Source organism: Acomys minous (assembly GCF_964271855.1).
Source record: "Acomys minous genome assembly, chromosome: 3".
Taxonomy (NCBI): domain Eukaryota; kingdom Metazoa; phylum Chordata; class Mammalia; order Rodentia; family Muridae; genus Acomys; species Acomys minous.
The window spans coordinates 18,971,500-18,998,369 of NC_140485.1; the positions used below are offsets into that span (position 1 = coordinate 18,971,500).

Below are 26,870 nucleotides of genomic sequence, written 5' to 3' on the forward strand. Positions count from 1 at the left end.
CTATATATTAGCATATATATTACCAGTTGAGTATGAGGCAGGGTACCACAGCCAACAGCTAGTTTAGCTAGTACCTGGTAGAGAGTAGGCAGAGATCACGTGTTCAGAAATCATGTGATTTGCTTGAGATCTTTGCTCTGGAGTCGGACTACCAGACTCAAATTTCAGCCCCACCATTCTGTTGGTAAATAATTTAACCTCCCAGTGCCTCAGTTTCCTCACCTGTAAGATGGGGGGGTAAAAACATCCATCACACAGGGTTGTCCTGAGAATTATTCTTCTGTAAAGTCAAACACTTAGAGGGGTCACTGGCATAGAGCCAATAGCTGCAGGCATCCTCTCTGAGCTGTTGGTTTGGGGTTTTGCGGTGCTGAGGACTGAGCCCTGGCACCCAGGCCAGGTGTGCCACGGCACAGAGCCCGCGGAGCCTCGGCACTGCTCTCATTACTGTCTTCTTCTTAATTCCTATGCTGGCTTTTCTACACAAATCTGTTCTATCTTTAAAGTCAGAGGAAGAGCAACCAGCAAAGAAACTTCATGCACATTCGCTCTGTTCTCATACCAGGGCGCCTCAGGCTGGCCCTTCTGCCCCATATTTGTCCTTGATTTTTGTGCAAAACCTCTGGCCCCTCTGAGCTTCCCCCCGCTGGAAGCCTGACCTGGTTGTAACAACTTCCAGGCCTCTCAGCTGTTTGAAGCTCCCTTCACATGTCTGTCTGTCCACAAATCTCATCTCGCAACAGGTTGTTTAGCCCCCACGTGAGTCCTTTGACAGAGGCTGGTATGAGAACTTGGTATTCTGTAGTCCTCCCATTTGCTCCCAACACACCAAACTCTGCGCTCCACAGACAGCGGATCGTGCAAAAACCCTCAATTTGGTTGAAGAGAGTAGAGATAGACAAGCAGACAAAGACTTCTTCTTCTTCTTCTTCTTCTTCTTCTTCTTCTTCTTCTTCTTCTTCTTCTTCTTCTTCTTCTCCTTCTCCTTCTCCTTCTCCTTCTCCTTCCCCTTCCCCTTCCTCCTCCTCCTCCTCCTCCTCCTCCTCCTCCTCCTCCTCTTCTTCTTCTTCTTCTTCTTCTTCTTCTTCTTCTTCTTCTTCTTCTTCTTCTTCTGTTGTTTTTGGAGACAGGGTTTCTCTGTGTAGCTTTAGCTGTCCTGGACTTGCTTTTATAGATCAGGGTGGCCTCGAACTCAGAGATCTGCCTGCCTCTGCCTCCCTGAGGGGAGGGGTTACAGGTGTGTGCCACCACACCCAGGTGACACAAAGACTTCTTTGTGGGCAACAGAAGAGGGGCTTCTCCAGGGATCCTTGCAGGCCCCTCCCCTTGGATCAGTGCTGGCTCTTCACAGGCTTAGTCAAAGCAATCACCTTAGAGAAACTAATAACTTTCTCGAGTTTACTTACTTCTAAGCTACCGTTGCCCTGATTATTATGGACTGGGCCCTACAGTATTTCCAGGGCCTATGATAACCATCCAGCCCTATTTCAAGTGCCAGAGGCTGAGCTGTGATTTGGTGAGTGTGTGGTCCTTGAGCCAGCAGCCTCTGTATCTCTGGGTTGCTGAGCAGAAATGCAGACATTATCTTAGACCCCTTGTTGTAGCTAGGATCTCGCCCTTGAAAGGTCCATGTGTTAAACCTTAGTGTCCAGTTCGTCCCCACTATTGGGAAGTAGTGGACGGGGGGCCTGGTGGCTGGTCTTGAGGTCACTATGCTCCTTGAAGGGAGTGGTGGGACCTAGCCCCTCTTTTTCCTTTCTTTGTCCTCGACAGTCCTGCCACGATGTGATGCCTGTTGCAGGCCCATAGCAACGGAAGCAAGCGATCATAGACTGAAACAGCCCAAAGCATGCACCAGAGCATCCCTTTCTTTTTAAAGAGTTGATTACCCTAAGCATTTGTTATAGTAACAGAAAGCTGTCCAAAGCTAGAATCTTCATTTGAGCAGTTCGTCTTTGAAATTTTGTAACAATTAAAGTGGTTTTTGTTGTTATTGTTTTGCCTTTAAGTTTTTTAGTGAATACATGATATGCAGCATTCAAAAAAAAAATTGAATGGTGACTTCTCATGGGAATTTAATTGTTCTTAATTAAGCCTTCCATTTAAAGAGCTGTATATAAAAAAAAGCCAAAGCACCCTCCCTAATACAATAAAAAACCAAAACAAAGCAAATAAGCTGCTTGGCCAGCTCTCTAGCTCCTCTATGCTTTTAGAGCTACTGGCTAGAACCTGCTTCCCTTATGGGACCCCAGTGTCATCCCTTTAAGGAAAACATCACATTGACACACATCATGAGGGATGGGAGCTGAGGCTAAATATGAGCTCACCCCCAGAAGAATCTAAAGCATTATGTCCTGAAAGGGGCACCCCAGGCCCACATGGTGCTAGGAACCCCATTTCCAAGCTTTGAGGCCATGGAAGCCATATAGGTCTGTTGCTGCATGAGCACACCCCTAACTCTGAGCAGCCAACTGCCTAGTACTGCAGCCACGAGTCACCTGGATCATCTTGGGGACTCATCCTCACAAGACAGTGAGTCAGAGGACACATCTGGCCTGGTCTGGTAGCAGGCCATCCTCTCTCTGGATCTTTGTTAATCCAGCTGTAAAATGAAAATGATGCTGATCTCTCTGGCGCTAGATGAAGTCATTGGTAACTAATAAAAGACTATGAAGCCTTAACTCATTTCTTCACTGCCTTGTCCTGAGAACAATGATCCTGTTGGGTGACTGTGATACCCAGCGTTCAGACTCTGAGAAGGGAGGTGCTCGTCCATCAGGAAGCCAAAGCCCCCCTGTAGCATCCTCAGCAGACCCATGCGTAGGCTGGTAGTTAGGAAGAAGTTAGGAGAAGTTAGCAAAGAGATGGCTTTGCTCTATCTCATGTCGCATGCCCATTCCTCCCTCTATCAAACATCATTATGAACCTCAAGCTGTTGTAGTAGCTACAAAACCCTTTTGCTTTGGATCCTTGTAGTCATTTTGTCATTCATCCATTTTCCATTTACTCATTCTCCCCCAAATCCATTGAACAAAGGTTTTCCTATGCGCATGAAAGGGTCAGCCACTGGGATGTAAAACGCCTGTGCCGTCTTTCCTATTAATGTCTAGCTGTCATCTGATTCTAAATCTTCTCCTTAGCTCATGTTGGTTCATGCATTCCATGATAGAAACAGCAGTTTTGGACTAGGTTTGTCTGAGTCTCCTGTTAACAGGGTTACCCATGGAAGCCAAAGGGTTCAGTAACTCAGAGACAGGGAAGAGGAGACCAATTACAGTGGACTGCCATTCAGGATGGATGGACTACTTGGTTAGGTTTTTTTGTTTTATATTTTTATTTGATGTAGTCTTTCCTAAGCTGATGTTGTCTTTAAAAGTAGACTCTGCCAAGAGGAGGGCTAGCAAACTCTAGACTTCCATCAACAACAAGAGATATGCCTAGTAGACTTGACAATGAACGCAACTGTAAGCTACAGCTGGAGGTCTTTGGACATACCATTTAGTGAATGTCCTTTCCTCCATCTCTAGATAAGATGGTAGGAAGGGAAGAAGAAGCCTAGAGCAGAAACAGACAAGTTCTTTGCCGGATCTCACTTCTCTGAGCCAAATTTCCAAGGTGGGAAAATAGCAGTAGCTACATAGTTTCACCAAAAAGCCCAAACTAAGAGGGCTTTTGTTGAGTAGCTACAGTAGGAAAAATGAGTAGCTAGTGCCTTCTTTGGGGCTGGTGTAGGGATAGAGATTGTGTGTGTGTATGTGTGTGTGTGTGTGTGTGTGTGTGTGTGTGTGTGTGTGTGTGTGTGTGAAGGAAAATGCTGTAATAACTTATTCAGCAAATGTACATGTATGCTTTGTCTACTTTGGGCGGGTGAATGGCTCAGCAGGTAAAGGCGCAGGTTGTTGAGCCTGACACTGGATTTTGATCCCCAGAGCCACTTGGTGGAAGGAGAGAACTAATTTCTGCAAACTGTCCTCTGACCTCCACACAGGCACAATGGCATGCATGGGCACCCCACTCTCCACATGCACAAGTAAATAAATGTAAAAAGATTGCATATTTCTTTTAATGTGAATTTAACATCAAGAGTAATAATGTCTGGAATTTATCTTGAAATGCAAAAAGACAAGGTGGTTGGATGGCTGGATGGGCAGATGACGAAACAAGTACAGGAAGATGTTAATGTGGCCTTAGGTGGTGGACATATGATATTCACTATTAACTTCTTCTAACTTTGCCTTTTTGTAATAAAATCAAAGAGGGAATTTGGCTCCATTTAAAAAGTGGCATATTGTTGAGCCACCTAGTTTTTTGTAAAATTAAAAAAAATTGTATGTGTGTGTGTGGTGGGTGTGTATAGTAAGTGGATGTGGTGTGTGTGTGTGTGTGTGTGTGTGTGTGTGTGTGTGTGTGTGTGTGTGCATTTTCTGAGGCCACAGGATAGCGTTTGGTATCCTGTGCTATCACTTTCTGTCTTATTGCTTTGAGATAGGATCTTTTTCACTGAACTTGATGCTCACTATTTAGGCTAGGCTAGTTGGTCAGTGAGCTCTCAGGATTGGCTTGTCTCTGCCCCATCCTATGCTGGGTTTGTAAGCATGCATGGCTATGTCCTTTGATTTTTATGTGGCTGCTGGTGAGTAACACTCAGGTCTCTACACCCAAAGACCAAGCACTCTTACCCAATGGGCCATCCCCGAGCCTTGGCCAAGCCCTTTTGGATGTTCTTACTGGATGTTAGAAATTTCTAGTTTCAGACTCATTATCCAATGTTGGAACACAAAAGCTCAGGTCTCCACTTCTTTCGCTTGTAGAACCGCTGGGATTTGACTTGAGCTTGTCAAATCAGGCCCAGGCAAGCAAGATTCCTGTAGAAGCCTGCAATTAGAGGATATTGTCAGCGGTGTTGCTGGCACGGATGGAGCAGGAAGGCCAGCAGCAGCTACTGGTTTCTTCTCTTTTTCAGGCCAGTTCTGAGGTTCTGGACATCACCCTGGAGGCTGTGAGTTGCTGCTGACTCTGTAGCTCTTCAGTTCCTCTTCATCCTCTTGAGACAAGCCTTGCTGCGCATCTAGGGTGGTCCCAACCCAGGATCCTTCTTGCTGAGCTTCCCGGATGTTGAGATTCCAGGTATTTAGCAGCACAACTGGGCCTTTTCATCCTCTCAATAGACAGCTCATGTCCACAGCAGGTAGGAGTCCAGAAATTCTATACTGAGGAAAGGAAGTAGAGATGTGATCTAAAGGTCCGCTGACAAAGAATGGTCTGGGTTTGCAACAGAAACCATGCAGACTGAGAACTTTCAGCTAGAGGCCCATGGGTGGGGGTGAGGGTTGAGGAATCCAGGAGCCAACATCATGGCCTGAAGGATAGCTAGAAATAAGCATTCATCAAATGTCACCTGTCAAGGATCAGAGCAGACAAATATCTCTGTAAACAGATCACATGAGTCGTAATCACATGAACTCCCCAGATACCATCCTGGAGAAGAGCCAGTCTGATAGCCTGAGCATCCATGTTGTCAGGACTGAGTCATCTCTCTAAGACCTTGTGGAAGTGTCAAAGGTGCAAATGATACAGGGTGAAAAATTTTTTTCTTGGGACTCACGAAGGCCCAGGGCTCATAAAGATTAATCAGTGGTTTAAAATCCCATTCTTCATCCTTTTGAGAACTTACTCCCATTCACCGTGTTTTACTCCCGTGGCTTACGGGACATGTGGGTTGTTTCTACCTGTCAACTGAGAACGGATGCAGTAAAAACCGGAACTTGGGCGGCTGGAGTAGAACGTTGTTAGTGTTTATTAATTGCTCTTTATTCTTAATCATAACTTTCTAGTCTAGTAATTCTTTTACTCTGTAGATAACATTGCTGTAACTGGAGACAAGCCCAGCAGAAACCCAAAGAGTTTCTTTGGCCGTGCTTTCCTTGCTGTCCTGGCTACTGCTTTGCTTAAGATTCTGCAGTTCATAATCTCACACAACACATAACACACACACACACACAGACACATAGACACACACAGACACACAGAGACATACACACAGAGACACACATACAAACACACGTACACATATACACACAGACTCAGAGATGCAGAGACATACATAACACACACACATAGACACAGAAACACACATACACCCAGAGAGACAGAGAGACATAGACACACGTACACATGCACACGCACACACAAACACACACAGACACACACACAAACACACGGACACATATACACACAGACAGATACGCAGAGACATACATAACACACACACATAGACACAGAGACACACACACACACAGACACAGACACACAGAGACACACAGACACACACACACAGACACACACACAAACACACGGACACATATACACACAGACAGATATGCAGAGACATACATAACACACACACAGACACAGAGAGACACACAGACATAGACACATACAGACACACGTACACATGCACACACATACACACACACACACACACACACAGACACAGAGAGACACACAGACATAGACACATACAGACACACACACACACACACACACACACAGACACAGAGAGACACACAGACATAGACACATACAGACACACGTACACACACACACACACACACACACACACACACACACACACACACAGAGACACTGTGCTAGGCAAGGCACTACAGAGTGGTGGGAAGTTAGACACAGTCATGCAGAGTTTCCTTGTTTGGAACCCTGCCATTCTTCACTCATCCTTTTATAAAAAGGTTTATGAAGACCAGCTTTTGTCCAGACGATAATGGGTGGGGGAAGATAAAAACGAGTAATATACAATATCTACCCTTAAAGGAACTCAATGTTATAAGAGAGAAAAACAAACACATAATAATTATGGCGACATGGTAGAAATTGGCCATTTCTAAGAGAGACATAAACAGCTCAGAATTGGGAGAGAAAAATTTTTATCAAAGGTTTCCTAGGAAACAGAATAGAAGTAATTTAATTCTGCTGGGAGAATGATGCTCTTCCACTGAGTGCTAAAGTCATAAGTGCTTTTTTTTTTAAATATTATTATTATTACATCTCAAATTGAATTGGTTGGGAAAATATTCGTACAATCTAACTCCCATTATTTCTTGTCCTTAGAGAAAATTCCAAGCTCTTAAGGGAGATGAAAATGAAGAAAAGATGGAAACATTTAGATGTGAGAGTCTGTCAGCTCAGGCGGTGTCCGGAAAACCACAAAGGTGCAGTTAGCTTCACACTCCCGACAGCCAGACAGAATGCTGCTTGACTAGACACAGGAACACGTCCCCGAGAGCTTTGTTGGATAGTGAAGTAAAGACTCATGGGCATCAGAAACCGCAGTGGGCATTCGTGGTTATTTCTTAAAGTCTCATCAAATGACAGCAAAGTCCTAGTAGTCTATGAATAGCACAGTGTGTGTGTGTGTGTGTGTGTGTGTGTGTGTGTGTGTGTGTGTTGTGAGGCTGTGCTTAAAGATAACTTACTATCTGCTGCAGTGTATCCTCAAGAGGGACTTTGTACTTTCCCAATACAAAGAAATGGTAAACATCTGAGGTAACAAATTTCTTTTTTTAAACCTGATTCAAATCTTACACATTGGGTGTATGTATGAAAATACCACACTATGCCCCAGAAACACTTCATGAACAATTATCATGTATTGGTTAGAAATAAAAAAAGGCAAGAGAGCCTGGAAGAAGGGGAAAACAGCAAACATTTGTGGCTGGAAAGCAGAGGGAAGTCCAGGAAATGCTATAGCATGTATGAAAAATAATTCTTAACCTGATAACTGTGAGGTACAGGCAATGATAACAATCCTACTTAGTATTCACTGAATAATCCTCTTCAGATCGCTGCCATTTAACAGATTATTCTGTAAGTGGAGGTTAGAATGGGGCTGTAGCTCATGGTGATAAAGTAAAAAGAAATGGGCTGAAAGTCTGTTTATGAAATGGCCCATCCTAGGTCTTTTTACTCTGCGGGCCAAATGACTTTTTCTTTCCCAGCTCTACAAAAACCCACGGCTTACTATTTTTAGAGAGAGTAAAGGAGAGCTGAAGGCCTGTGCCTGAAGAGCTGTTGCAAGCAGGGATGTCACATTGAAAACGGAGGGGCCTCTTCACAGCGGCTGTGGAGATGCGGACTCACCATGTTCTGCCCATAAGTTACAGCCACGATGCTGCAGCCACTCAGGAGGAGTCTGACAGAGTACAAAAGAATGGCCGAAGAACGCTGCCAGTTAAAGCACTCCCAGCTGGACAGCTCTGATGAACAGTCACCACGCAAGGATGCGCTGATTCAACAGGTATACCCTCAGAATGTCCAGCCAGCTTCGTGGCCCCTACTCTTAACTATGAACAGGCAGGGATTACTGGACATCAGAAGGAGCCTAATGTGGAAGAAGAAGGGAGAAATAGGTACAGCACAATGAAAACCTGAGAGGAAACAGAGTATTTGATGAGAAGAATCTTTAGGAAAGTTATTCTTGGTATGTAGTTTAGAGTGTGAAAGGATACAGCTAGCATGGAGCAAGGACAGGGCAGGCTAAGTAGGTATCTAAACAAGCACCTCTAGATCACGGGCATGACACCAGGAACAGGATTACACACACACACACACACACACACACACACACACACACAGGGTTAACAGTGGCTCTCAACCTTTTTAATGCTGCAACCCTTTAATAGAGTTGTGGTGATCCCCCTAAGCATAAAAATTATTTGCATTGCTGATTCATAACTGTAATTTTGCTACTATTATGAAACATAATGTAAATATTTTTGGGAATAGAAGTTTCCCAAAGGGGTTGTGACCCCACAGGTTGAGAACCACTGGATTAGAAGGAAAGTCCTGGAGCGGGGAGATGGCTCAGCTGGTAAAAATGCTTGCCAAGCAAGACTGATGCCCAAGTTCAATCCACAGAACCCATGTAAACACCTAGGTGTGGTGGTGTGCAGCTAACCCTAGAATTTTTATGAAGGGGTGAGCAGTGGAGACAGGAGAACTGAACAGAATTTCATAGGCTGGTCATCCCAGGCGAGTAGTACAGAAACAAGAGACAGCCTACTTCAGAAACAAGGAAAAAGGAAAAAACTGACTCCAAAAGTTGTCCCCTGACATCCACACATGCAATGTGGCACATGACCCCGCCCCCATCTTCCCCCACTCTTACACACATGATTGAACCTTGTAGAATATGGATTTCGTGTGTGTATGTGTGTGTGTGTGTGTGTGTGTGTGTAGAGAAAGAGAGAGACAGAGAGAGAAACAGGCGCACACACAGAGACACACATAGAGAGACAGAGACAGAGACAGAGACAGAGAGAGAATCAGCAAGACCTCTCTTCTTCATAATTTTGAGACACGGTCTCACTGGGCTGTCTTGGCTGGCCTCGAACTGGTAACCCTCCTGCTTTAGCTACGCAGTAGTTGGGATTGCAGGCTTACACCATGAGGTGTGGTTTCAATGAAGTATCTTAAGACAAAATATAACCAAAGGACATGGTGTTTATTTCTGGTGGGGAGATACATTTCTTGGAGGCAACAAAAATATGGGCTCTGTTTTCTAATCCTGTCTGGTCTGTGTCTTTTTATTGGAGGAATTGAGAGTTACTATGGAAAGATGTGCACTGATTGCTGTAGCCAGGAAAGAGCAACCTGAGGGATTCTGACTTTTAATGATAGAATTTTCTTACACGTTAGCTGAGGCGATGGACATGCGAACTTGAATATGATACACTTTTCATATAATTAAACACCACATTGTTATGAGTAAAATTAGAATTTGACTATTAAGTTTGATGAATTGCACCACTGTTAACAGGCTGGCTTACTTGGTGAGCCCTGGGTTAGAAAGAAACCCTGTCTCAGTAACTACGGCAGGGAGTGAGTGAGATGGTATCTGATGTCAGTCTCTGGCTTCCATATGCATGTACACACATGCTAGTGTATCTGCACACATGTGTGCCCATATATGTGCAAATATGTATACCATATACACACGTGCAAACAGTTGTACCAAATATGCAAAATAAATACAAATAATGAACAACAGTGGTTAAAACAGCAAACTTTATGCCTCAGAACAATAAAAGGGATGGAAGTGTTCTCCATCTTGATTTTGTTGGTAATCAAATTTCATCAAATGGAACACTTAATAGCTAAGTTCTAGTGGCTGAGGAGATGGATAGTGGAGCTGCAAACATGAAGGCCCAAGTTCGAATCCCTGGAGCCCACATACAAACACCACTTCAGGGTAAAAGAGTGGAAAAGTTGCTCTAAGCAAAAGGATCTTTCTGATCACATGGAACAGGACCAGGCATCAGTAGCACAGAAAGTATACAAACGCATCCAGATTAAACAACGCACTCCTTAATGATTTGTTAGACACTGATGAAGTCAAGCGCGAAATAAAAATATTTCTAGAATTGAATGAAAATAAAAGCATAGCACACAAAAATCTTTGGGACACAATGAAAGCAGTCATATGAGTTTAGAGCATGAAATGATTGTATGAAAACACCTGAGAGATCTCAAGTAAACAAATAAGAAACAAAGAATGATGTACCGTAAAGCTTCAGGAAAAGAAGAATAAGCCAAGCCTCAAAATAGTAGATGGGAGGAGACCATCAAACTCAGGGCAGGAATTAACAGAATTTTAAAAAATAAGTACAAAGAACCAATGAAATGAAGATTAGCTTATTTGAGGAGATAAACAAAACGGACAAACGTCTTAGCCAAGTTAACCAAAAGAAGGAGAAAGAAGATTCAAATAAATAAAACTAGAGCTGAAAAGGGAGGCATTAAAACAGACACCAAAAAAAAAACAGGAAAGGAAAAACAACTTCTAAATTCTTTATAAAGCTAGTATTGCTCTGATATCAAAATCAGGTAAAGTACATTGCAGCATGGTCTCCTTAATGAACACTGATATAAAAATCACTTAATAAAGTCCCCTGAAGCTGAATTCAGCATAGTATCAAAAAGATAATTCATCATGATCAAATTGGATTTATTCCATCGATGTGGGAATGATTTGACACACATAAGCAAACATAATTAATCTCACTAATGAAACAAAAGACAGAAACCACAGCATCATCTCAGTAGATGTGGAGAAAGCTTTTGAAAAAATATCCAGTATCCATGGTCAGAGCCTTGGATGTGGATAGACTAGGATGCCACAGTGTAATGAAGGCTATATATGACATCCCTGTGGTCAGCATTATACTAAGATAGAGAAAAACCTGAAAACAGGCCGGTCTATGTCCTGGACCAATCCAAGTATCTTCACTCTCTGCATGAAGACTTATGCCAAACAGCAAGAGAAGCAGGACCTGCAGACTGACGTGCCACACACAGCACTGCCAGGAAGACACCCAGAAACTCACCCTCTGCCACACAGGGCAGGTGGGCAGAGGACACACAGAGGCCTGCCTGCCCCCTGCGCAAAGCAGGAAGGGTAGAGGCAGACATCCTGACCCGGCACAGGCAGGGAGAGATGCTCGTAGGCGTGTAGCAGAAGCCACCGCAATGTGCAAGTGGGCAGAGGGGAGGGAAAGAGAAGTGAACAGTTCGAGCACTGTAAAGAGAGATGGAGCTGGAGAGATGAGGGTGGAGAGAAATAGCCTGTTGTGAGTAGCGAGCCCTGCCACCCGAGGCCGTGGTGAAGTCCTAGCCCGTGTTGCCTCTAAGCCCATGTCTTGGTTGGTGGCTATGCAGTGGCATGGGTCGGTGTCACTGTTCATGGCTCATATACCACTAAAGAACATGGGGATGTCCCTGGGCTGGACAGCCACCAGGGACCGCGTGGATGTCCCGGGAGCGTGCAGAGCTGGCCTCGCCCCTCACTGACTTTGGCATTCTGGATAGCTGGCTGGTCCTATCTCTCTCACAGGTAGCAGCACTTAGGAGAGCAGGCCCCGCGTCTGGTCTGGTCAGCAGTACCGCAGAGCTGATCCTGCAAGGGGAGGGGATACAGGTGAGCTGGCCCCAAGGGTGTGGGCAAGGGAAAACTGGGCCTCTCACTCATCGGCCTGCGTGCAGGGGTGATTCGCTTCCCCGATTGCCCCTTGCCACCTGTGGTAGGTAGGTAGAGCGAGCCCTGAGGCCATGAAAACACGCCAGTTAGCCATGCCTGCGCAGCACAATGGAGCTGGCCCCGATGGCAAAGGCCCCGGGTGAGCCAGCCCCAAGGGTGTAAGAGTGGGAGAGCTGGCCCAGCCCTCTGAGAGAGTGGGCCCATGCCTTGACTGGGTAGCATAGTGGAGCTGGCTCTGAAGGCATGGGTAAGGGTGAGACAGTTCTGAGGGCATGAGAGAAAGAGAGCTGACCCCACCTCCTGCTGATGGCAGCATTGGGTGGCCTAGCCACCGCAGTGCTGGAGCGCTTGGCCTGACGGTGCAGATAAGGGAGAGTCTGTGGGCTTAGCTACCACCCAGGCCAAGGTCCAGGACTTTGAGTCGGCGCACCCCAAAATCTACATCATCTGTGAACTGTTGGGGCATGTGAAAGCTGCAGGGTCTCCATGACGCAGGGCAACAACTGGATAACCAGAAGGAGTCCCGATGAGGATCCAATGTCCGTGATGCCACAGAAGTCAGAGATCTCACTGCAATGAACATTTGCAAGCAGAGATGTATGGACAGAACGGTATACCGTGGGACACACTACAGCTCCCACAATGAGGTGTTTTTTACATTTTGTTTTGTTGTGTTTTTTATTTTAGGGGGGAGGTTGCAAGGGTAGAGGGCAGATATGAGGGGACTGGGAGATGACTGGGGCGGGGGTGCATGACATGAAACTCACAAAGAATTAAGAAAAAGTTCAAAACAAAACAAGAGAAGCAAAGGGGAAGAGCCCAAAGTGTCCCCCTTTGCAGATGACATGTTTCTCTACATAAAGAGGCCCTAAAGGCTCTACAAACAAACAAACAAACAAACAATGTCTTAGAGTTGATAAACACGCTCAGCAAAGTGGCAGGATGCAACATTAACATACAAGGAGTGCCGTTCTTATATGCCAACGACAAATACGCTAATAAATCAGAGAAACGAACCCACCCACCATAGCCACATACAAACAATTAAATATCTGGAAATAAACCTAACTAAGGAAATAAAAGACCTCTAAACAGACATTTTAAGACGCTGAAGACAGAAACGGAGGAAGACATTAGAAGACGGAAACACAATGCTCAAGCCTTGTTAAGAATTAATGTCATGGAAACGACCATCTTACCAGAAGCAATCTACAGATTCAGTGCAATCTCAACAAAAATTGCAAAGCCACTCTTCACAGATGCAGAAAAAGCAATTCAAAAATTACATGGAGGCACAAAAGACCAAGGACAGCACAGACAGTCCCGAGGGGGAATACTGCAGGAGGTGCCACCATTGCCTTTGCGTTAAAGTTATACTACTGATTTTTTCTGTGTTAATTCTCTTGCCTTTTAAATTTTTAGTCTTTATATACATTACATCCGACTGCACTCTCAACACTCCCCCTCTCCCGTCTCCTGCCACTTTGCTGAAAGTCCTTATCAATTCTCAGGGTTTCCTGGTGGAGTCTTTAGTCTCCTGTGTGTATGATTATATGCTCTACAAAGGGGGTTACTCCGATTTCTCTTTTTTCTTGCCATGTCCCTTTAATTTGCCTCTCTCCTGATCTTACTAGAAATAGTTTGAGATTTCCCCGCCCCAATTTAATATAATGGCTGTAGGTTTGTCACACATAACCTTTATTGTGTGGAGATACATTCTTTCTGTTCTGAGTTTCTGCCAGACTGTATTCTGAAGGAACATTGGGGTTTTTGGTAAAAGCCTCTACTGTGCCTATGAAGGTGACCATGTGGTTTCTGTCCTTGAATCCATTTGTGCAATTTATAATATTTACTTATTTAAACATGGGACCATTCCCATGTTTCTGGAAATGAAGTCAACTTGGTTGTGATGAACAATCTTGAGAGAGTTTTGACTTCTATTTGTAACTCTTTTGTTGAGGATTTTTGTGTCTACATTAATCAGGAAAATTGGCATGCAATTTCCCCTTTTGTTGTGTCTTTATCTGCTGTTGATACCAGAGTAATACTGGAATTGCAAAATGAGTTTAGATTTTTTTTCTTTCATTTCCTACTTTATAAGATATCTTGAGAAACATCGGCAAACCTCTTCAGTGAGCCAACTGGAGGTGGTCTGGTTTTTCAGCTGGGAGATATTTAAATACATATTAGAGATCTGTTTAATTTGTTTGTCTCTTGTTGGCTAATTTTTGGTAGATTATATACTGTTTTCAATGCACTTTCTTTGTTCGGCGTATCTTGTATTTTGGGTATATTATGATGAGTGGTGGTTCTTCTCTGGTTCCGGCTGTTAGATGCCCTAAATGCCTCCTGTGTCTGGATTAACAACTCTTTCCTAACTCTGGGAAACTTTCCTTTATAATCCTCATAAAAGGTTTTCTATGTGTATTCATCTGTAGATTTCGTCTGTTCTGAGTGCCACACACATCTTGGGATTCCCACTGGTAACTTTCTGTGCTTTTATTTGTGCCCGTGCCTGGGTTGTCTCAGTTTCTCCACCCGGTCTTTAACGTCAGATGTTTTGTCTTTTCCTAGATCCCTTCTGTTGGTGAGACTTTCCACAGAGCTCTTTTCTTTGGCCTATTTTTTTTTCATTTCTAGATTTCCATCATTTTTTATCAAATTCCTCTCTTACACCACACATCTCTTTATTTTGCTTAGCTATTTGTATTCTCAATAATGATCTTAATCCTCTGGTTTCCTTAAACTTATTTATAACCATTTTTATTTTAGTTTTCTGTCCACAAATTTATATAGTTCATTCTCACTAGATGCTACTATTGTAGGATTAATAATTATTGGAGGAGTTATGTCTTGGCTCTTTTGTTTCTTATGCTAATATCTTAGGATTTTTTTTGTGCATCTGGTGTTATTTGTTTGCTTTAAAAAATCAGCTATATTCTTTCAGCTGAAGTATTTGTAGTGTTTACAACATATTCTCTCTTTTAAAAAATGTCCCTATTTTTATCAGTTCTTTGAGAACTGCATACAATGCCTTTTCTCACACTTTCCCTGACTCCTCTCAGCTTCACCCCAACTTAGTGTCCTTTTTCTTTTGTTAACCAATCAAGTACAGTTTCTGCTGCCCTTATACTCTTGGGTGGATGGATTTCACTGGGGGTGGTCTACCCGTAAGGGGCCACAGCCTTAAAGAAAACTGACTGTCCCTCTTCCTGCAGCTGGTAAGTCTCTGTAGCTCACTTGCTAAGGTTGGGACTTTGAGGACAGACACTTCCCCTCTACACGCAGAAACTTTGTCTGGTCTGATCCTGCACAGGCCTAGTCCACACCATCTTGACTGGTGTGAATCCAATATGTACAACAACCCCTTTGTTTCTCCCAGCAAACCGTGTTTCCTTGTAATCATCCATCACCTGTGGCTTTACGATCTTTCTACCCCTCCCCAATTCTGCTATAATTCCTGAGCCTTGGACTAAGGGGGCGTAATATAGATGCTCTGTTTAGGCCTGAGCACTCCAGAGTTTCATATTCTGTGTGATTTGGTCAGTTGTGAGTCTCTGTGTTAATTAACATTTACTGCGTGAAGAAGCTTCACTAACGAAGGGTGACTCTAACGATAAGTCATTAGGGGTTGGTTTAATATTATGTCCATTTAGCCGAGTATTTGTATTAGGATCTATGACCTCTCTAGCCACAGATTATGGGTCATAATGACACTGCCAGGGAAAGGTTTCAACTGTGTAGCTGACTTTAGAAACAGTAAGAAAATAGTTGGTTACCCCCACCACATCTATGCCACTGTTGTATCAGTAGACATGTCATGTCAGGGTGCCCATTGCTGTAGCTCACAGGAACCCCAAATTAAGATCTGTGATCCCCTTTCTCTTCTCACAGTATGGAAAGTTTCAGCACGATGAAAGCTATCAAGTAGGATGTAATTTTCAGGTGAGCATCAGCTTGACTTCTCCATGTTATAAGAATCTAGCGTTTGGAGTCCTCATCAATAGGGTCTTCCTGTCAAGTGATGGAGGGCTAACCAAAATCATTGGAAATATCTCATTAAGTTTGGGAGTCCGTTGGAGCTCCCTTGTCAATAAATCCACAGAGGATAACCTGTTCCTGGAACTGATCTTTTTGTTTGTTATCCTATGAAATTTGTTATTCTATTATTCTATATGGGGTAATATTGTTTAAACTCTTTATATATGTGCCTGACTTTTTAAATGTCTTTAGTGTTAGTTACACCCAATCCCTCACACCCTCCATCCCACTGTGCATTAAACTCTTCATGTACCATTATCTCTTTAAACCTTTATAGGGCTCTGCTCTTTCTCCCCTCCTCACATGCACCCTTATGGACTTTCTTGACCTCTGTGGGTATTTCAAGTAGCATATGTATCCAAAGATTTAAAGCTAACATTTACAAAAGAGAGAGAAGAGATAACATTTATCTTTCTGGGTCTTGGTTATCTCATTCGGAATGATGGTTATCAGCTCCTTCCACTTATCTGTGAATTTTATGATTTTATTTCTCCTAACAACTGACTGGTGATGTTCTATTTGTAACTGTTGTAGCTCATTTTCATTTTACGTTCATCATTTGATGGACATTTAGACTGCTTCCATTTCCTGGCTATTGGGACTAGAGCATTAATGGACACGGATGAGCAAGGGTCTCTATGGTAGAATGGAGTCTTTTGGGTGTATGCCCAAGAGGTATAGTTGGATTATGTGATATATCGATTTCTAGCTTTTTGAGGAATCTCCACACTGATTTCCAAGGTGGGAACACCAGTTTGCATTTCTGCCAGCAGTGAATAAAATTTTTGTTCCCCATAGTCACACCAGCATTTTCATAATTTGATTTTTTGTTGTTGTTCTTAGCCATGTTGATTTGGGTAAGATGAAATCTGAAAAGTTTTAATTAGCATATACCTGATGGCTAAGGATGTTGAATACTTTTACTTTTGGGGGGGGGGCTGGGCAGTGGTGATACACACCTTAATTCTAGCACTTGGGAGACAGAGGCAGGCAGATATCTATGGGTTCAAGGTCAGCCTGGTCTACAGAGTGAGTTCTAGGACAACCAGGGCTACAAATAGAAATCCTGTCTTGAAAACAAAACAAAACAAACAAACAAACAAAATTTCTCAGTCATTGTATTATGCCTTTTTGAGAACTCTGTTTTACTCCACCACCACTACCCCTGCCCCCATCACTTTGGGATAGGGTCTCTTTACATAACCCTGACTGTTCTGGAGCTCACAGTACAGAACAGGCTGGTCTAGTATTCACAGAGATCTTCCTGCCTCTGCTTCCTTTCTGATGGGATTAGAGAGTATCACCATCTGTCCTCCATCCTTCCTTTTAAAATTGGGTTTATTACTTGATGTTTAAGGTTTTAAGGTTTTTGCATATTCATGATACTAGCACTCTGTCCAGTGAATAGCTGGTAAGGATTTATCTTTCCGTGTAGGCTGCTTATTCATTCAAATGATGGCGTCCTTTGCTCTACAGGTGATTTTTAGTTTGATGAGCTCCCATTTATTGCTTGTTGGTCTTGACGCTTGTGCTATTGGACCTGTTCAGAAAGTTTCTTCCTGTGCCAATGAACTCAAGTACATTCGTGACTTTCTCATCTGTCAGATTAAGGGTACCAGGTTTTATGTTGAGATCTTTGATCCATTTCATGTTGAGTTTTGTGAGAGTCTTATATTTCCACCCTGAGAGATAAGGATTAAGTTTCATTCTTTTCCATGTAGCTATCCAGTTTGACCAGAACCATTTGTTGAGGATGCTGTCTTTTCTTCAGTGTGTGTTATTGGCCTCTTTGTCAAAAATCAGGTGACTGTCAGAGTTTGGTTGTATGTGTGAATCCTCATTTTTATTCCATTGGTCAAAGAATCTATTTTTATTCCAGTATCATGCTTTTAAAAATTATATAGCTCTAGTATACCTTGAAATATAGGGCAGTGAAATATCCCCCCGCAGTGTGTGTGTGTGTGTGTGTGTGTGTGTGTGTGTGTGTTGGCTGTCCTAGAACAGCCTAATGTTTCTGTATGATGTTTTAGATTATTTTTTTCAATTTCTGTGAAAAATTTCATTGGAATTTTGATGAGGATTGCACGGAATGTGTTAATTGCTTTATTTTTAAAATTGTTTTTACTTTAAGACATTAAAAAGTCTAATCTAATCACTTTCCTGATTAGATTTACTCCAAGTTATTTTGTCTATTATAAATGTAACTGTTTCCTTGATTTTTTCCTTGATATATTTGTCATCTGTGTATAAAAAGGCTACTACTTTTGCATATAATTTTATATCTTGCTATTTTGCTGCATGCATTTAATTGCAGGAGTCTTTAAGGTCTTTTGCTTATAGAATCATTTTGCATCCTCCTTATTGTCTTTATCTGTTTTTCTTGCTCTGTCTTAAACTTCCAGTACAATACTGAATATGAAGGGAGAGTGCACATCCTTCTCTTACTCCTTATTTTAGTGATGGATGCTTTGATGTTTTTCTACTTAGCAAGATGTTGACTGCGAGCATGCTATGTATTGCCTATTATATTGAGATGTGTCTTCTGTTGCCCTAGATTCTCTAGAACTTTTATCATGATTGAATATTGAATTTTGTCAAATGAAATCTTGTCTAATGAAATGATCATGTAGTTTTTGTCTTTTGGTCTACTTGTGTGGTGAGTTACATATATTGACCCCCTATGTTGAAACATTTCTACCTCTGAGATGAAGCCAACTTGATCATGGTGAATTATCTTTTTGATGCATTTTGAAAATCTAATTTGCAAGTATTTTATTGAGAATACTTGAATGTTCATCAGAGATATTGATCTAAAAATTTCATTTGTCCGTTGAGCCTTCATCTGGTCTTGGTTTCAGAGTAATACTGGCTTCTTAGAAAAGAATTTAGAAGTGTTCCTTCATTTCCTGTTTTGTGGAATAATTTAGTTCTTTGAAGTTCTGATAGAATTCTATGCTGAATCTATCTTCCCTGGGAGTTTTTTTAAATTAATTTTTTTTTTTTTTTGGTTTTTTGAGACAGGGTTTCTTTGTGTAGCCTTGGATGTCCTGGACCTGCTTTGTAAGCCAGGCTGGCTTTGAACTCACAGAGTTCAATCCTAGCCTCCCTGAGTGCTAGAATTACAGGTGTGGACCACCACATCTGGCTTCCTTGGGCTTTTTAGTTGAGAAAATTTTAATTACCATTTCTATTTCGTTGGGAGTTAGGGTTCTTTAAAAACTTGTTTTTGTCATATTGATTTAGCTTTTGTAGGGCATATAAATCTACAAATGTATATATTTCTTTTAGATCTCTTTTCTTATTGGTTAGTTTGGCTAAAAGTTTGTCAATTTTGTTAATCTTTTCAAAGAGTCAACTGGTTTTATTGATTCTTTGTATTTTTGTTATTGTTACTATTTCATTGATGTCAGCAGTTATTCTGATTATTTTTTCCTGTCTACTTCTTTTGTGTGTGTGTGTGTGTGTGTGTGTGTGTGTGTGTGTGTGTGTGTGTGTAGTGTTATTTGCTTTTGCTTTTCCAAGGCATTGCGGCGTTGATTTCTTTCTTTGCCCAGTTACCATTCAGCAGTGTATTGTTTAGTTTCCATGAGTTTGTGTACTTTCTGTCATTTCTACTGATGCTGCTATTTAGATTCATCCCATTTTAGGGGGATGGAAGGTGTGATGTGATTTCAGTTTTTCCAGTTTTGTGTCTTGCTTTATGTCCTAATATATGCTCAGTTTTGGAGGAAATTCCAAAGAAAGAAACATTCTTTAGTGTTTAGGTGGAATGTTCTGTAGATATTAGGTCCATTTGATTCACAATGTTATTTAATAACATAATTTCTCTATTTAGCATTGTCCCCAGATTAATTGTCTATTTGTGAGAGTAGGGTATTGGGTTCACCCACTGTCATGTGTTGGGGTCAATCTGTGATTTTGCTGTTGTTAGAGTCACTTCTTTCCTTCCTTCCTTCCTTCCTTCCTTCCTTCCTTCCTTCCTTCCTTCCTTCTTTCCTTTTAATCAGGGGCAATGACAATTTATAACATGGTTGGGATTTCCGTTTCTGTTTGTCTGCTGATTTGGAGACACAGCTTCTCCCCATGCCTCTGTTTCTTTGCTACAGTCTGATGTCTCTAGCATTTTTCCTGGCAGTGTGGTCTTGTCCTGGCTCTCAAGCCTGGATAGGACAAGTGGAAAGTTCCAGTAAGGCACCTGGCAGGGCTGTGAGACTCTGGGTCACATGTGATGGCTGAAGGATCCCTAATGGGGATCAGGTGGAATTTGGTGAGGGAAGGGGACAGGCTGAAAAAAAAGGTTATCCCTGACATGCCACCATGGGACTTGGGTGACTGGAATGGAGTCATGGAGAGGGAGAGAGGGAGAGAGAGAGAGAGAGAGAGAGAGAGAGAGAGAGAGAGAGAGAGAGAGAGAGAGAGAGAGAGAGAGCCCAGACAGGCTCCCTGGGTCTGAACCACATGTGGCTGGTACCAGGGAGCTGGCATGAGGACAGTCCCAGAGCAAGGGCGTCAGGCCAAGAGGACAGGCTTTATCCTAGGCAAGCTGACTAGGAAAGAGGAGGGGAGAGAGAGCTAGGTAAACTATTTGGGTCTGAGCCTTGTGTCCTCTGGAAGGTCCCTAGTGCCAAAGCAGAGACTGACCAGAAGGTTTTTCTTAATGAGCCCTTTCCTCCTTATTTTAGCAGAGTACTTCTTTCGTACACACTATATATGAGGGTGTGACTGAAACCTGACTGACCTGATCACCCCTCTCCAGCGCCTCCACCCACAAATGCCTTATTAACTCAGAGATGGTGATCTTGAGTGATGTCTCCCTCCTGAGATCCACTTGCCACTCAGGGCTCTGCCTTCTCTCTTCTTTATAGCTTCCTTTAAAAAAATACTTATTTATAAAAACTCGCCCTCCATAAGTTTCACTCTTTGAGATTTCAAGACAAAAATTTGAAGTCCATGGATTCGGTGAGAGTTTTGTGTCTCGTGTGTTACTTCCTGAGTGAAAATTCATCCGGTATCTGATGAGGGCTCTGTCGCTCTTAAGAGATCCCAAAGTTTCCTGTATCAGCAAGCTCATTTATAGACCTTGTCTCTTCCAAAATGTGTTTTGGGGTGTCCTCCAGAAGTGGATTTGCATGCCTATTTTAAAGTGTGTGTGCAAATGTGTGTGCAAACAAATTAACTAAAATGCAGGAACTTAATAATTAGCCCTATAATTTTGAGTTGAAGAAAATTAACTCTGCAGACCGTACCACAGTCATGCCTAACTAAACAGTAGCTAATTTAACTCTGCAGACTGTACCACAGTCATGCCTACCTAAACAGTAGCTACTTAAAATGCTGATTTTCAGCTTTCTTCCCAGTGGAATGGTTTGAGGTTGGTGCTTTCAAATGGTAATTCTGGAAACTGAGGCTGAGGGAGAAAAAAAAAAATCTAGTTACAGTATCTCCAAGATAATTTTCTAAAAATAAATATTTTAAGAGACAATAAACACACAAACTATTGAAAGTAGAGTACTTACTTTCATTTTTAAGTGATGTTCTTTTCAATCCATTTTACTTGTTTGTTCATTCCCTCTCTCTCTCTCTCTCTCTCTCTCTCTCTCTCTCTCTCTCTCTCTCTCCCTGTGTGTGTGTGTGTGTGTGTGTGTGTGTGTGTGTGTGTGTGTGTACATGCCATAGTCCACACAGGGAGGTTGGAGGAGAACTTTCAGGAGTTGGGTCTTTCCTGCTTCACTGTAGGATCCAAGGATTGAACTCAGGCCATCAGGCTTACATGCAAGTTCTCTCACCTGCCTAGCCCTGGAAGCGGCCCTGGAAGTGGTTTAGTTTTAAAAACAATATTCATTGTAGGAATAAAACTGTGTTATTATAAAATTTTTGTACTGGGAACATAAATTTTGATCAGGATTTTCTCCCGAGATGAATTCTAAAATGAGATTAAATTATATTTTACTTTTCTAATAGTCTAATGAAAATTATGAGGGCTCAGAAATGCCTTATGCTAATAACTCTAAATAATGTGTATTAAAACTATTTAATTGCAATATTGCTATGCTTTTGCTTTTCAGGAATATGCAAATGATAAATGTGTGGGTTTTTTTTTTGTTGTTGTTGTTAAAATAGTGGATGTGTCTATCCACACACATTTGTCAAAATTGTTCTGACTAACTTTCCTTTTCATAATGGCAGTCATAGGAGATAGAACTCCATCAGCCCTGACACTCAGGCTCTGTAGAAGCTAACTCTGTATGTAATAGAAACAGGGGCGGTGCTTTTTAAATCTTATCAAAATAAATACTAACTAAATTGGTATGTATAATTTTTTCAAGATTTTACAAGATTCTTAAAAAGATAATTGCTTGGCTCCTACTGATTTTTGTCAGGCTTTTGACTACTTAGGAAACTGCACCTCAGTGGTTGATGAGGTAGGGATAATTAGTCTTCCCCTAATTGACCAAGTGACCAGACCTAAAAACGTGTACATAGGAGTAAAGTTAAATGGACTCAGCAGGTTGTATTTATATTTTTATATGTATCTATATACACAAATAATAATTAAAGAAAAAGATTGAGATAAAAATAATATGGACAATTTCTAGGCATGAGTTTTTCACTAGACTCATAGTACCAAGCGTAGGATTGTTTCTGTGATTCAGGCTTCAAATCTAATCAGAGTCATTGTTTATCCCCATAACAGTTGGGCACACTATTTTTCTGAAAAGTTTCTTGTACATTCTATCACGGGTGGATAACACCGTGGATGCCTTTCCCTCCCCAGCAGCCTTCATAGCACCCCCCCCCCCCCCAGGCACTTGAAAGCTAGCAAGGAGGGAAGAAGTGCCCAGTTCAGTTCCAGTTTGATTAAGTCCTGTATGGGGCATTATCACCACAGATAGTTAGCTCAGTAGGTGTCATGTCAAACTACCTTCTAAATACCTGTGTTTCCAGCCTCAGTTAAGACGACTTTCAATCTCAATCACAGAAGCATCTATGTCAGAGAATGGTGACAAATGCAGAGACTCTTAGCCACCCAAGATACTGAGAATAAATGACAGATGAGGTGTCAGCATTAAAAAAAAAACCCACATCATTTATAATACCCGCTCTGAGGCTTATAGAATACTGGAGAAAGGAGAGAGAAAGGATGTAAGAGCCATAAGATAGAGGAAGGCAGTGAGATGTCAGCTAGGCGTGGCCCAGCAAGTGTAGCCACAAACTCATGGGAGCTGCTGCACCTTTCCCGGGCTTGTGTAAGACAGCACTTCTCAACAGTCAGTGGTGGGGGAGGAGGAGACTCCTGGGATTCTCCACTTCCTTCCTGCTGAGTTTTAGGCCCCTGCTGGTCTGTGGGAGGGGACAAGCCATTAACTTCAGCTGTAATAGGCACTGGGGTACCCATCAGAGTCCAATAAATAGTTCAGATCCCAACACTTTTTAGCTCTGGTCAAACCCAGAGGGACACAAAAAAAACCAAAACAAAATACATGAATGTAAGAAAGAGATTATAGCAAGGAGAGAGTAACGGGAGATGGGGAGGTGATGCTAGGCCTTCCGGGGCCCCAGCTCTAGCCCTGACAACTTAGACAGAAACACGCACAACTATAAGCTATAAACGGTTCTATTAAAACCGCCTTAGTTGTATCCTAATGGTTCTGATACATTGTGATAGCGTTTTGGTTGTGTTTTAGGACTCTTTCTTTCTGGATTTATTCAATGACTACCTGCTCATTCAAAAGCATATTGTTTAATCTCCAAACTTTTTGACTATTGGTTTCTGGTTTTATTCTACTATAGGATGATAAGATAGAAAATAAGACTTCTATTTATTGTATTTGTTAAGGTCCATACTGTATTGACTTTGGAGAAGGATCCATGGGCTGCTGAGACAAATGTGAATTCTCTTTCTGTTGGATGGAATATTCTGTAGAAATCCTATATATTCAATTTATCGGTGCTACAGTTTACATAGAAATTTCCCTGTTGATTTTTAATTTGAACCATTTCTTCATGGATGACAGTGGGGCACTAGAGTCCCTCACTATTTCTGTATAAGGACCTATCTTACCTTCATACTTTTTAATGTTTATTTTATGCAGTTGAGAATCCCAATATTTGGTGCATATTTGCAATTATATTTTCTTGGCAAATTGTTCTCTTCCTTACCATGCCATGGCCTTCTTTATCACTTCTGATTCATTTCTGTTTGAAGATTGCCTCATCAGATATTAGAATAGCTGTGCCAGCTCGCTTACAGCTTCCGTTGGCTTCACAGACGGCTGCCCATCTTTTGACTTTCTGTTGGGATGTCTTTGTCAATGAGGCAACAAATACTTTGATCAAGTTTGTACATCCAGGGAGTTAGTTTGCATCTTTTAACGGGTGAATTGAGGCCATTTTAATTCAAGGTTATGATTGAGAGCATTGCTGTTCTTCTAGCTTTATCTGTTACTTTGGTTAGATGGATTATTGGCTATTCCCGGCTTACCTGAAGGATTCATTCCTGCATCTCCTGTATTCATGTATTTCTTTCATGAAAAATATTTTCTCCTGTGTTCCTGTGAGTGGAATTATCTTCTTCATTCCTTGGTGTGTAGTGTTTTTCAAAATTAAGAGAATTTCATTTGTATTATTTTAAAATATGTGTGGGTGTGTGTAACTGTGTGTAGGTATGTGCGCACAAATGCAGGTGCCTGCAGAGGCTAGGGTCACCGGATGGATCTACTGCAGCTGGAGTTACATACAGCTATGAGCCCCCTAAAACGGGTGCCAGGAACCCACCTCTATCTAGTCTTCTGAAAGAGCAACGAGTTCTATTACCCACCACGCCATCTTTCTAACCCTATGTGTATAGTATTCTTAAAAACATTTTATGCAGTGCTGGTTTGGTTATGAATTGCCGTAACATGTGCTTCTCTTCAAATGTCCCAGTTTCTCCTTTAATTTTAAGAGAGACTGTCGGATAGAGGAATTGTGTCGACAATTATGCTTAAAGCTTGGATATGTCATTGCACATATTCCTGGGTTTTAGGGTTACTGACAAAAGATTTTATATTATCCTGACATTTTTTTTCCTTTTGTATGTAAGTTTGCATTGCAGATTTTGATATAACTTTTTCCTTCAATATAAATGTTTTATTAGTGTATGTAAACTATATATGATAATGGGTTTGCTATGATATTTCCATACATATATACAGTATATTTTGGTCATATTCCTTCCATTCACCCCTCTTGTCCCCTTTACTCCTCAGTTCCTTCTTCCCAGGGGTCCAACTTTGCTTCCCTTCTTTCTCACCAATCGATCGGGATGAATGTAATTATTTAGAAGGCAATTTAATAAGCACATCAGGTCTATTTAACAAAATCTGCTGTGGCTTTCCCACTAGGGTCTATGATCTCTTCAGCAGTGTGGATTCCCTCCTGTGAAGCATGCCTCAATCCCAGTCTTTTTTTCTTTTCTTTTTGTGCATTTTATTTATTTAATTTATTTATAATCAGCTACATACAGTAAGAACAGTTATGAAACAGTCAGGAAAGCCATATATAAAAGCCACATTCAAAATGTTTAGCTCATTTGCATTTGGCAACCTTGAAGAAAATACTATCTATCTCATCTAGGTGAGTCTGAAGTTTTGTATCTAAATCAGTGTCTGTCCTATCAATCCCAGTCTTAATGTGACTGGTTATCCGCATAACAGATTTATTGGTATTGCATTGAGCATATCTCGCCTCACTGGTCTGTAGTGTGGCAAGCAGGGCCCATAGCTGAGTTAGACTGTTGATGGCAGCTCTTCCTAAATAGCCTCTCTAATTTCTCTTGTCCTGTAGCCAGAACATGTCGTAGCTTCGGCGATAGAATCTTGTCTATTTATGATGGGCAGCCAGTCACAATGGTGATTGCCTGTACTGTTTTGGAGGCCTCAGGGAGTCTCTTCCCAGAACCTGGATTTTAATGTAATGATTTGTAACTTCTAGGAGAAGTTACAGATATACAAGGAGCCTTCGTGTAGATGCTTCAGATTGTGTTTAAATGGGTTGCCAAGTGTCAAGGGTCTTTACGGTATTGCCAGACATCTTGGTTTGTTAGATCTTTCCCTGTCTCCCTGCTCCCCCACCTAAGTTCCAGTAGTCACCTTTCCACTTTCCTATCTCATGTGTTCTACTGCCCTTGCCAACCATCCTTAAAGCCTGCACCACCGTCCTCAGTGCATGCGCCTCTTTCTAGTTTCCTGGTTTCTATATACACTGATTCCTTCAAAAAATGAAGACATACAAAAAAGAAGCTAGCATCTGTACATGAGGGAGAACAGGTGGTGTTTGTCATTCTGAACCTAGTTACAAGTTATACTTTTTGTTGCCTCATTTAATGTATCTGCCAATTTTATCTTTTTTTTTCCTGCAAATTTTCATCTTTCCATATGGCGGAATAGAATTCCATTCTATATGTGTACCACATTTTCATCATCTGCTTATCAGCTGATGGACGTTCAGCCATGGTGGATGTTCAAGTGTGCAGTGGTAGGATGGAGAGTCCATTGAGTATGTGCCCATGAGTGTGATAGCTGGCCTCCTTGATAGCTCTTCCAGTCTTCTGAGAAACTTCCACACTGGAGGTCTTCACGGTTGCTGTACTGGTTTGCACTCCCACTAACAGTGGATAAAGTTTTCTCTTCCCCACACTCTTGCCAGAATTTGTTGTCATCCGTTTTCTTGATAATAGCTGGTATAACTGGAGAGATGGGAGTCTCAAAACCATTTTTAATTTTTTTCCCTCAAAACC

General features: G+C 41.9%; 1 long non-coding RNA gene across 1 annotated transcript in view; it reads left to right on the forward strand.

Annotated features, from left to right (window-relative positions):
- The first annotated feature begins 8,089 nt into the window (after nucleotides 1-8,089).
- The window catches only part of LOC311593589, a 37,811-nt gene continuing 19,030 nt past the window's right edge, over nucleotides 8,090-26,870 (forward strand). Inside the window, exon 1 of the long non-coding RNA XR_014777772.1 lies at nucleotides 8,090-8,314. This is a non-coding gene — a long non-coding RNA (uncharacterized lncRNA). The remainder of the gene's footprint in view (nucleotides 8,315-26,870) is intronic.